The 12,158-nt window shown below is 41.7% G+C and overlaps 1 long non-coding RNA gene across 2 annotated transcripts in view; it reads right to left on the bottom strand.

The window, feature by feature from the left end:
- Window positions 1-5,811: 5,811 nt before the first annotated feature.
- LOC309531395 overlaps window positions 5,812-12,158 on the bottom strand; it is a 46,622-nt gene continuing 40,275 nt past the window's right edge. For both annotated transcript variants that reach the window (XR_014219290.1, XR_014219291.1), the window contains exons 2-3: window positions 6,876-7,098; window positions 5,812-6,002 (exon numbers count right to left, since the gene is read on the bottom strand). This is a non-coding gene — a long non-coding RNA (uncharacterized lncRNA). The remainder of the gene's footprint in view (window positions 6,003-6,875; window positions 7,099-12,158) is intronic.

Raw genomic sequence — 12,158 nt, 5'->3', positions numbered from 1 at the left:
AATCTGTGAGTCAGGCACCAGACAGCACTTAAAACAATTATGGTCCAGGATAGGGTGGGTCAAGTCTACGATATCTAAAACTCCAAGTCAGGGGCACCACTATGTATGTATCACAGCTTTTAGGCAAGGTCAAGTGAAAGTTGAAGGCTTATACATGAAATCATGGCCAAGATTGTAAACAATTCTGACAATGGCATGAGGAGAGGATTTTAGCAAATTTGAATCAGGTCCTAGTTCACATTCAGGATCATTTATTATTGTCTGTATTCTACAAAATGTGAATGCTGGCAATTACTCTATATCTTACATTTTAAAGTTCTGATTCATGTCTCATTCTCATGAGTTGCACTGACTATGCATATTTGGAAAGATTAATTTGGGGTTTCTACTACAACACCCTTTCCATATCTTCATATGCATTTTCATCATCTTCCTTCTTTATGTACTACTGTGGCCAGCTGGGCTCTACTTTTGTCTCCTGTAGGCAAAGGAGGAGGATGGGCAAGAGATAAGAATTTATGAACAGTCCTGCTGGGTGAAACCAAAGGTCTGTTCTGTCCTGGAAGTCCACCAGCAGGGGTTGAGGTGAATAGCCCTCTTCTCATTGTTTCCCATGCTGCCTCTGAAACTGGGGGTTGCATTTAGCAGTTATAAATGATAGCCATCAGAGATATGCATTTCATGAAGGAGGCCAATCCTTTAAAAAGTTTTCTAAGCTAGTGGCCACCATAAAATCCTGTGGTTGTAAATTCACATATTAATTACATTTTGTGTGAACAAGCATTTCCACTATCTGTCCCTGAATCTACTGCCAGTCGATTACACTGGAAGACTCCAAAATCCAGTACAGTGGTGCCTCGCAAGACGAAAATAATTCATTCCGCGAGTCTTTTCGTCTTGCGATGTTTTTCGTCTTGCGAAGCACGGTCCGTCACAACTGCGCCTCTTCAAGCGGCTTTTAAAAAAAGGCGCAAGACATTTTCGTCTTGCGAAGCAAGCCCATAGGGAAATTCGTCTAGCGAAGCAACGCAAAACCGAAAAACCCTTTCGTCTAGAGAGTTTTTCGTCTTGCGAGGCATTCATCTTGCGGGGCACCACTGTATTAAGAGAAAATTATAAAAGTTCCTCGGTATCTACTTTCTGCACACAGCTATCATCTCCTTTTCCCCCCCTTAAATTCAAGAGACCCTTTCACATTTTCTCAAAGGGAAGGTGGTTCCCCATCTCCCTGATTATTACACTCCCTTTCTGATTGGTGATTTTCTTTTTGAGATGGAGCTACTCAAGGTATACTCAAACATGGCTGCACATGTGAGTATAGTATAAGGACATTGTGGTACTTGCAAGTATATTTTACATCCCTTTCCTAATGATTCTTAGCATGGCATCTGCCGCTTTCTAACATGGAGTTGACATTTTGACTTTTTGACAAAAACTAATCTGATAAGACAATCCTTGTATATGTCAGGGGTGGGAAATTGGTGGAGCCGGCTGGAACTGGTCCAAAAAGACTTTTTGAGTAGCCTGTCAGCCCCTTATAACATTTCTTGGTTGCTACGGCAGCCGTGACAACATGGTTGCTTTAAAATATCCTCCACGAAGTGTAGTGGTAGCAAAGGTAGTAGCAGTGGGGACATTATCCCTGGTGAGTTATCCTAAGTGATATCCTTGGTGGGGGGAGCCTCTCCCCAACTACATAGTATCTGGAAATAATCCTCACTAAGCTTCAGCCTCTGAAACAGTTTCTAGACATCTTCATGGGAGCATTTCTGGAGAGCTTGGGGATCACCAGAGGAGCATTGTCAACATTTGGTCAAGATCAGAAGAGATACACTTCCCACATCTCCCTTTATAACTCCAAGGAAGAAGAGCTCTAGGCAGGGCAAGAGCTGCACACAGGCGAAGTGCTTCGTCTGCCTACTTCCCCTTCCCTGCCACAGCTCAAAGCAAAACAGACAACTCAATAGCAACTCTAACAAACATTTCAATTGCACTCCATGCAGCAAGTTACTATTATCCTGGTCTATGAGAATCCTGGTCTATGTTAATTTTGTCACACTAAATAGCATCTCCACATTGAACTTGCAGCTGAGCAAGAGGTGTGTGAACTGTATGTGTGTTTAGGATGTGTGGTAGTGTTAAGTGTGTTGTGTGATTGTGTATGTCTTAAGGGCATGTGTTGTGTGCATGTATGCCCCCACTTACCTTTGGATCTGGTCCACCCACTTTTGGAATGCCCCCTCTGATAGATTTTGACCCAGGTAATATGGACCTTGACCTGAACCTCATTTGCCTTTTTTTCCCTCTCATTTACTGAGAATATTGTTATGAGTTTGTGGGATGCAAAATACCCTAAATTCCAGAGTCCAATTAAAGTTAGAATGAATGAAGGTTTGGGCAATGAAATTGTGCCAAACACTGAAGCCCTAGATGCAGCTTATGTTAAAATACAAGCCAGGCCAGCCTGGTGATAGCTTGTTGACTGTGGGTTATTAGGGGAACAAAGCCTAGTCATGGCCTGGTAGGTGAACCATTAAATGAGACACTAGCAGGCAAAGAATATGCGAAATTCTGTCAGACTCCTTTCCTTCCCCAGGGCTACAACTGTTTTGCACAAAGATACGTCAACTTGGGCTTTCAGAGGATCTCCTGGGTGCTGTGGCTTTTCCAGTCACCAAGCCCATGTTAAAAACTAGGCTGTGGGACATAGATCGCCAGGAACTAATCTCAGCTGTGGGGAAAACATGTCCCCCTCTTTATTTTCGACTCTCTTGGGTGAAGGAATTTAACCTTAATTATTTACATTTTTTGTTTAACCCCCAAGAAAGAAGGGCTTTTTCGCTGGCTAGGTTCAGTTGTAATCCTTCTAACCTCCTTTGGGGTAGGTTTGCGGGTATGGCAGAAGGAGATAGGATCTGCCCGTGTGATGCCCACCTGGTGGAAACTCTAGCTCACATGGCCCTTAAATGTAAAATGTATGATGATCTCTGCCAACAATTCTTAGACCACCTATGTATTCCAATATGGAAACCTGAGACAGAGGTTATACGCTTCTTATTACAGGGGAGAGACCAGGAGCTCACCAAGACAGTAGCTAAGTTCCTCTATTTGATTTTCTGCCGCCGAAGTACGCTACAGGACCCTGCCCTTGCTGGAGACCCACAGAGGTGAAATAGATTGCTCGCCTCTTCTTCCCTTTGGCAAATGACTGTACTGTTGAAATGGCGACGAGATCGCATTGGCCTATTTATTCTGAATGTTTGTAAGTGACGCCAATAAAGGTTTGACGGAAGAAAAATAATAATGCCAGCCATCCTGAGCTGAGAGACAGATATCAGAGGCAAAAGCAGAGTTTTTACTTTGGTATTGCAGCTGGTGATGATGTAAGCAGAAGGAAAAAGAGTTGCAGTTTGCAAGCAGTTTGCAAGCTGGAAAAGGGGGGATCAGAGCAATGTGAATCCAAGGAGGAAGTAATGGGAGAAACAGGACCCTCTTGGAGCCCCTCCATCTTAGGCTCATGTTATATATATATGTATAAATAAACCATATTTCATAAAGACACTACAGTCTCCACTGTGTCTCATTTTTAAAGGAAACACAGACCCTGGTAAATACGGCTGGTACCCCTGGAATCTCGCACCACTAAGAGATTGGGCTGGCGTGTAAATATATTTTTTTTGAAGCTCTTCACAGTCTGCTTGGCTCCCCGCACCATCCTGAATAATTTTGTGACCAGTTGAAGAACAGAATGGGAGGGACAGCATCTCTGTGTGTAAAGTAGAGACACTATCACTACAAGAAGACAACCCTAGTTGTTATGTCAGACAAAAGTGAGTCCTTCTCTGCAATTAGGCTATCATGCCAATTGTAATGCATTTACCTAAAATGTACTACCTTGATTATTGTTACTGCATATGTCAAAGTGTGTATTCAGGCAAGTGACTTCTAGCCATTATTTTCATCTTTCTGCTGAAACCGTGTCTGTTACGCCAGTGAGCTTCACAATAATATATATACGGTATGTTAGCACGCGGTGATAAGAATACAAACATCACCGTGCCACTCACCACCTTGACAGTAAATAAAAACCATGGTTATATCACTTTAGCTTGCATTATTTCCATACCACAGGTCACCATGCCCCAAGGAGATGTGTCTTCCAAAATATTGGCCAACTACACTCACAGCAAGATTCTGTTGAGTCTAGCCAAGAGAGATGAATAAATGATGGCTGGAATATACTAGGTCGATGGAGTGTCTGAAAGATTATTTGACATTACAAGACAAACAAAGCCAACTGTGGGCGCAGTCTGCTTGCTAAGCGTCAACGGAATCTTTTTGCACTAAGTTCAATGGGAGAAGGCTCTGTAATTAATCTTCATGAGTAATGCGTAGGTTTCCAAAACATTCTAATTTCCCACAATCATCCTTTATTTATGCCCAGATAAGTAAATGTTCTTAGGGCAGCTACACCGCTCTGTAGAAGAACTGTCCCAAGTCTATGAACACCATCTTTATTTAATTTAACTGGCTTTCCAAACTTTCCCCTAAGAATTACAAAAAGCTCTTAGTTTTGCCTCAAGAAATTCTTAGCAGCACAGTTCTGCCTCTATTCAGAGTAGGCAAAGAAAGCTCAAACTGCAAATAAATATTGTCCCTTATCTAGGGAGGGAAGACATCAGTAATAGCCCACATAGATATTATGGACAGCTCCCATCATTCCCGACCATTGTTCATGTTGGTTAATGACACCAAAACTGGCCACCCCTGGTGTCTTCAGCCCTTCCATCACAATGGTACTGCAAGAATTAGTTATGTTGGGAGATGGTGAGGAACTGGTATAGGGTCACCCAGTGAATTTCATGGCTATGTGAAGATTTCAAAGCAGCTCTTCACTGTCAAACCCCTAACCATTACACTATGCTAGTTCTTATCCTACATGAGGCAATTTACCAAAAGTATGCTTGAATTTTTCAAGCTAACAACTGGCTAATTAACATGCAGATGAAAGACAAGGAAGAAATGAAAACTCCGAAATCTGCTTTGAATAGAGTTATTTGGTTAGTGCAGAATGCTGCAGCATGGTTGCGGACAGGAGTGAGGTCTCTGACTCCCAAGCTGCAACATGGGACCTACATTCACATTTTCACTTTTGATTTATAGTTAATAGCGCTAGAAAAGCATATTGTGGTTAGCCAACAATATGCACAGTATTAAAAATGTCTCACGCCTTTCTCCTGCCACATTGTGGCACTTGTGAAAATGGATAACATAAGCATCTCATCAGAAGAGTATTTCCTAGTCCTGACATGCATGTAGTGCTCCTGTGGTCTGGTCAGCCTAAGCTGGAATCCAACATGGCAGCAATAGCTTTGCTGCAACCAACCTGGTATGGCCTCATGACCATACCTGCTCTAGACCCACTGCTCTAGATGAATCCTTCATTTATGTACCATGCAGGTATATTTCTATCACACTGTTGTAGAAACTACCCTGATCTTCAATTTTTGTATGTTGCTGGTGGCAAAGAGGTAGCTCATGAATAAATAACCTCAACCATTATTATTGTTTTAAAAAATTATGTCTCTCTGTGTTCTGGGTGGTATATATTCATGCACAGATAGCATCTCTTGCATAAAATTATTAGTTTTTTAATACAAATAAAAAATACAAATCAAGCGCCAAACTGATCCACCCATTCCTAATATTACCTTTCCCACACCTAACAAATAACATTGCCAGTTACCTACAACTAGCATCTACAAGATGTAAATCAGGTTCATATATTACCACCACCACCCGGCTCACCTCCAAACAAAGAAACAGAAGACAAAAAGACAAAATAAAATAAAAGGGGGCGTTGTGGCAGGAGAGATTTTTTAAAATTATTGTTGCTTATCGAAAAATGCTCCCAGCTGCCTATATTTATTTATAATTGACTCGGTTCCTCTTCTCGCTACAGGCATTCCTATGCACGCTTGAGATCCAAAAGATTTGCAATGCTGAAATGACAGGAGAAAACACCGCAGCTTATGAAAAAATGCTATGCAAGGTTCTCATTTATGTTGTCTTTAGATTGCCTTCATATAAAGAGTCTCTAAAGGGACCATGAATAAAATATGGAGAGTAATTAACAGCCACTTTGCATTGACAGGGGCATCCTTTAAATTAAAACCAAGTTTCTGCAGTGCTGGCCCCTCCAAAAAAGACTCGTTGGAAATCTGTTAGTCATCCTTTTCAAATTAAAGACTTGGAACGGTTACTGGAAATGAGCTGGGATTAAATTCTATAGACCTTGACACAGTGTTTCAGACATCCCTAGCATTGCTTCTTGACAGTGACTTTGGCGGTGGTAGGGGCCATAGCTCTGAGGCAGAGCAGATCCTTTGCATGCAGAAAGGCCCAAGTTCAAACCCTGACGTCTGTGTTAAAGGGGTGGTGGTGCACAAAGGCACAAAGAGGACCTTTGGAGAGTCATGGCAGTCATAGCCTGACCTTGGCTGCAACACTGACCAAGTGCTGGCCTACTGCAGTCTAATCACAATTTTTATTTGACACATAGTGGAACTGCGATTTCATCTTTATGTTTTGGGTGCAGGTTTAGGTAGGCAGCTAATGTGCTGCTGTAGGAACAAGGGATACACCCTTATTGTCAAGGCAACCAAAACCAATACTATTTTGCATTAGAATGTGCATTTCACTGCAAGGGTCTAGAGGTTGCATTCATTAAAAAAATAAAAAGAATGAAAAATGAAAAGAAGCCCCATTTGTTTCAGTTGCTTTTATAGTGGAAACAAATGGGAATTAAAATGAATGAAATGAAAATGACAGTTTGCTTAATTTCAAGTCATTTGTTTCTAGTTGCATGGATTTACCTTGGCTAGAGCTTTGTGTTCAGCTCATAAGGAGTTCTTAGGGATGGAGGAAGGGAGAAAAAGTGCAATGAAATTGTCAGATATCAATTTGGGCTTATAAAATGGAGGTATGTTGTCCCATCTATCTGAAATGTGGAGGTCTGATGCAGGAATGGCTGCAAATTTCATGACATTTGGATGGAAAACACCAAAGTTCTAGGCAACATAAGACTGGCTGGGTCTCCTGTTGAAATAAATGGGAGAGAAAATGAATGAAAAACAAAAACAAATGAACTAATAACCCATGAAAAACAAAAGCAACATGAATGCAGTTCAGGCAAATGGAAAATGAAATAACTTTTTTAAAAAAATGAAATCAAGTAGAAATAAAATAATAAAATAATATGAAATAATTCTATTCCCTTGTCACCTTTACAAAAGACTGCTGAGCCAGTTGCCTCCTAATAGGAACTTGCCCCCCAATCCCCCCTAAGAAAGACAGCAAACAGGACCAAACTAGGTATTCACTTAGTTCTTTGGATCCTATATTTGAGACTTTTTCTGGTCATGATGTTTTTAGGAAGACAGAAGTTTGTCCTGATGCAAGAAGATGAGTGACTGTCCCTCATCTTTAAATCACCAAGTAAAAGCCATAGCAGCTCTTGACAGCACTCATTCCCACTAGCTTAGCACAAATAGCCATGGAAGAACCAAGGAAATGCATGTCAAGAAAGAAAATAGAAGGAAAGCACTATTTCAAAGGTTTAAATTCTGACAAATACGTATGTTCTTTTGGCAAAGGGACTACAGTATATATGTTTTCAAAAGAGCTGAATATGCAGCTCAGCTTTTTCTAAATATATAAATGCAGAAAGGGGCAGTAGAATCCATGAGGTTCAGTGTCATCTTCCTTTGATGAAACGCCTTTAGGAACCCAGCCAAGATCCATGATGCATGACATATTACCCTAGCAGTATGTCAACAAGGCCTTCAAAATGCAAAGTATATCTGGGAAGTTATAGTTGTTTGAAAGAAGCTGGTAAGCTAAAAGGGGTTATGGACAATATCTTTTGTGTCATGAAGGCAAAGCAGAGCTTCTTTGTTTGACTTTCCAAATCTTATATGGGAGCAGAATAGTATGTTTGTCATATGTTTATATAAACATAGGAGCTTTATGTAAACTCTAAGACAGAAATGGCATTGTATTCCACACAGTTTTACCTACTGTGAAATGCATTACAGACTGTACTTTAGCATCAATTGGCAAACTCTCAGTCAAGAGTCATGGTTAGGTTCACATAATTTATAAGGGCCTTATGCAGTTGAGCTCTTTGCATAGTGCCTTCTTGCAAACCATTAATAATTCTATATCTCAGGCTTATTTTTCTAAAACTGCCAGATTTTAGGAAAATAAGTCCAAGATATGTTATGGTAAGTTTGTGTAAACAGAGGGATTGCTGACCACAAAGTGCTGCTGTGCCACTTTCAAATTCTGGGATTTGATTTTAGTGTTGGGGCTTCTAGGGAACAAAAACCCCATTTGGAAAATTCTATGAACCAAGTCTATGAACCTAACTGACCAGAAAGGGCTGTATCTCAGCAATAGTAAGTGCACTCATGCCTCATACAAAACAACAATTTCCATTGGCTCAGTATTGTGTACATACCATCTTAATTGTCCCATTTGTATTTAGCTGCCAACCACGAAAAGGCATTGAGTAAGCAGAGTGGCTTCAGGGCTTGATTTGTATGAGAATGGTGTTCATTAAAGGCTGTCATCAATGCATCGATAGTACCAAACTTGGAATCCATGCCCAATTTTTAGCATTTTGACAATTTGCATCATGTACACATTGAAATGACTGGCATTATGTATACAGGGAATGACCACTTTGCATGCAACCAATGTACACACAACCGCTTTTGCGTGTGCTGCTTTTTGCCCCCGAGGGGGATTGGGGGCGGAATGGGCTTATGCATGACCACTGACATGTGCAATTACCCAGAATCTAACCTCTGCACAAATGGGGAGCTGCCTGTACATGGGAATAATGTGCATTATGTACACACTGCAATGATGTGGGGCTAGAACAAAATTTTCCCTATGATGGGTTTGTTCCCCCTTTTTGGACAAAGGTTCTGTGCCTTTTGTCACTGTATAACATGGGTAGGCAAACTAAGGCCTGGAGGCTGGATCTGGCCTAATTGCCTTCTAAATCTGACCTGCAGACGGTTCTACATGAGTAGAATGTGTCCTTTTATTTAAAATGCATCTCTGGGTTATTTGTGGGGCATAGGAATTTGTTCATCCCCACCCCCAAAAAAATATAGTCCAGCCCCCCACAAGATCTGAGGGACAGTGGACCGGCCTCCTGCTGAAAAAGTTTGCTGACCCCTGATCCCTGTTGTAAGACCTGGAGAAATCCATCTCCTTTAGCTTTTTCAGGCATGAAGATGCAGTAATGGCTTGTCCTTGCCAGGCATATATACAACAGAGATAGGTCCCGAAGCACCAGCTAATCCCATCATAACAAACACCTCATTGTCACTGGCAACAAAAGCTTTTTCAAGAACTAATAATAGAGCAGGATATAGTTTTGCCCAGCCATCTCTAGGTGCAGATCATCCACCATGGCCGTGATTGGGTTGACACAGGTTTAGGCTCCCTGCTGCTCTTCACAGGAGTAAATCTGACTGAAGCTAGAAGGGTCAGTTCTAGCTGAACTGTGACAAGGCAGGGACAGAGCCAAGCCAAGAGAGGCAGAAGCAGGGGTGGGCTCAGAGAACTGTGTCTGCTTGCCTTTTCACCCTGACTCCATCTCTTGCCTGTGTAGGATTCTGATAGGAACATGTGGAGCTTTTATTTTTTATTTGTTTGAGTGATGTTGAGAATGTTTACTCAGGGCACCATACAAAGGATGATTAAAAATAATTATAAAACCAAGTAAGCCACACAAGTAAGCAAAGCAGCTAGAATTTCATCATAAGTTCAGAATAAAGTGAGTCAATCTAAATGACAGATGGAAAACTAGATCCAGCCAGCAGGATGGATGTTGAACTAACCCACCTCCATGGGCCCCTTTGACAACTGGACAGACCCTCCCAACTGCCATTCTGCCACTCACCTGATGACACCATGACACCAGGAGATAGTACTTGTATTTCAAAGGAAAGAATAAGGAGCAAACACTAAATGTGCCGTCAAGTGATCATTTCCCCCCCTTTTGCAGGCACCACTTAAACTGAAGCTGCCTCTGCAAAGGAAGACCTTTGAATTCAAGGCAGGGAATGTAAGGGAAGAATCAGGAGTGAAGAAGAAGAAGAAGAGTTTGGATTTGATATCCCGCCTTTCACTCCCTTTAAGGAGTCTCAAAGCGGCTAACATTCTCCTTTCCCTTCCTCCCCCACAACAAACACTCTGTGAGGTGAGTGGGGCTGAGAGACTTCACAGAAGTGTGACTGGCCCAAGGTCACCCAGCAGCTGCATGTGGAGGAGCGGAGACACGAACCTGGTTTCCCAGATTACGTGACTACCGCTCTTAACCACTACACCACACAAAATGCCCTCCCAATTCTTCCTTTGCAACCAAAAGTTGATACCAAATCAAAAGGTGTCCATTTTTGCTGCAAAGGTTTGCATTCAAAGATTACTCTCCACTCTTCATCCTTTAGCCACAGCTTGAACTTGTCTATGCCTGATGTGATATATAATGTCAGGTCCAGGAAAAATAGGCATGGTTTTTCCAAATCAGTGGTTCTCACCACTGATCAAAGTAACCTTCAGCTGGTGCTAGATAGGACATGAGCTCCAGACCAGGGCACCACGACTGACAAGGCACTCTCTGCAAACACTGCCCACATCATCTCTGACAGGAAGTAGACTCAGAGAAAGGCCTATTACGTCAGACAAAGGCACCTATATACACTTTTCATTCACTTCTCTAAGACACAAAAAGGGTCAGTCCTAAGACGTTTTTAGGCTGATTACCAATTTAACCAAAGCACTACAAAAGTTAGTATTGCAAGCTGCAGCTACCAAACTCTGTGCAAATCCATTAAATACTAATTTGAGAACAGTATTTATGATGAAAACAAGACTCTCCCCACCCCCCTAGAATTTCATAGTTATTTGATGCAATGTCGCTACAGTAGCTGGAGGTTGCTGACTGCTAGGACAGAATGGTTAAGTCCTCCTGATTACAGGTTTTTTATGTTATTACCATGCACTCAGTCTTGTATTTGAGAGCCAAATTCATCTTGGATGTAACCTAGTTTGAAATGAATGAAAGCTCCTGGCCCATTAAGTTTAGCCTGTGATAAAGTCAAGGGCAAAAGGATATTCTTATGCAAAGTAGCATCAATGCAGATATGCCACTAATCGCTGTGGATTAGGAGGAGGATATCCATGTCCTCATAACACCTTCATGCTGATCTTTCTCTCTTTCTCATTTTTTCTAAACACAAGTATAAGGATTTATTCCTTCCCCAGAGAAGACACAGTGCTATCTGTTAATGAAGCAACAGAGCATCATTAAAGGTGCAAATCTCTTATTATTTTGGAGATGGTGATTTGATAAAAGTGTTGTTATGCACAATGTCATATTAAAGGTGTTCATTTTGCTTCTCCAGACCCTATCAAAACGTATTAGCAAATTGGCTTCCAGTGCTGGGTACAGCAAGGTCAACCTAGCCATGCCAAAAGCTGACAATTCAAACTGAATTTAGGCACACACCTGATAGTTTGATCATGAAATCAGTTCTACAACCCACTGTAGCCCCCTTCATAGGTTAATTGCATGGCGGCAACGCCACGTGATTAAGAGGAAGCAGGGCTGTGCCTTTGGGGTCATTCCTGATGTCACAAATCTTCCTGGCCCTGGCCCTGACCCAAACATCCACACACTGAGAAAAGACAGTGTAGAAACATGTTCTGGAATGCTGCGTGATCAGGGCTGCAGAATACACAAAGGCAGCTTCTGTGGTGCCACTTTGAGACTGATTCAGTAGGAAGAATATAAGACAGAGGCCAAATTCATATGGGAGATTCTAGGTGGCTTCAAAAAGACTGCCACTGGAGCTAGAGTCATATGAACATGCACAGTTGCAAGCCGGAAGTCAATTTCATTGGGCAAAGTGCGGCTGAAGTAAACATGCATAGGAGCAAGCTGTTCAGTTCTCTGATTTGTAAAAATTGAAGTGCCAAGCACAGAGGAGGCACAGAACAAAGAAGCACTTTGGATTCAAAGTACTAAATAGGCTAATAATAAAGACAGCACCTTGGTATATTTTCAATCCTTACGCCTC

This window comes from Podarcis vaucheri, assembly GCF_965113315.1.
Source record: "Podarcis vaucheri genome assembly, chromosome: 4".
Lineage (NCBI taxonomy): Eukaryota > Metazoa > Chordata > Lepidosauria > Squamata > Lacertidae > Podarcis > Podarcis vaucheri.
The sequence above is the reverse complement of the archived record's forward strand: the minus strand, read 5'-3'. Positions and strand labels throughout refer to the sequence as shown.